The sequence below is a fragment of the Suncus etruscus genome, chromosome 1 (assembly GCF_024139225.1).
Source record: "Suncus etruscus isolate mSunEtr1 chromosome 1, mSunEtr1.pri.cur, whole genome shotgun sequence".
NCBI lineage: Eukaryota > Metazoa > Chordata > Mammalia > Eulipotyphla > Soricidae > Suncus > Suncus etruscus.
The window spans coordinates 151,887,289-151,888,180 of NC_064848.1; positions in this window are offsets into that span (position 1 = coordinate 151,887,289).

Consider the following 892-nt stretch of genomic DNA (forward strand, 5'->3'; position numbering starts at 1 on the left):
TTGGAAGTTGGATTCAGAGCGGCAGAAAAGCAGCTGCCCCCTCTCCCGGAGAGGCCATATGCCTCCACTTTGCCTGCCAGCACAGACTGAAAACACTGTCTCCTCCTGGTGCTGGCCATGAGCTGGTATCAGTTCTGATTTTGTCATTTATCAGCTCTTTTCTCTTTTATCCTCCCTCTGTGTCCCCTAAATATCATTAGGTACTCCTGAATATACACCTCCAAGCTCTTGGGCTCCAAGTAAACAGAAATTCACCAGCCTCTTGCTAGGAAGAAGAACTGAACGGTCTGTCCAGGTCCTCCTGGGAGAACCAGGAGAGCCTTGAGATCTCTTCTTGTACAGGCTGGTTCCATGAGGAAGTAGATAGTGTGACTTTCTTTTTACCACTGCCCCCATTTTTCCTCTTTTCTGAGCCATGAGTAGCCTCCCAGGGATAGTCCAGGGATTTCCAGATTTTATCAAGAATTAAACACTATCATTTCTGGTTTGAAAAATTTAAATGTATAGTCCTGTTGTAATCAGGACTATTATCTGCCACGTAATGTCAAGGCTTCCCTCTCTGTAGGGGGGATGCTCAGGTTCTAGTTCCAAGATAGGAAAAAAGAGGGTAGTTGTCCTCCTTGTCAGCCTGTTTGAAAGAAACTGAGGGGAATGTGGGAAACTGAGGGAAATTGGTTTCTACCAGGCATACATGGCAGTGAAGTCAAGTGTCAAATAATTCTTTTTTGTTGTTGTTTTTTTAGTTTTTGGGTCACACCGGCAGTGCTTAGGGGTTACTCCTGGCTCCATGCTCAGAAAATCGCCCCTGGCAGCATGGGGGGACCAGATGGGATGCTGGAATTCGAACAACAGTCCTCCTGCATAAAGGCAAACGCCTTACCTCCATGCTATC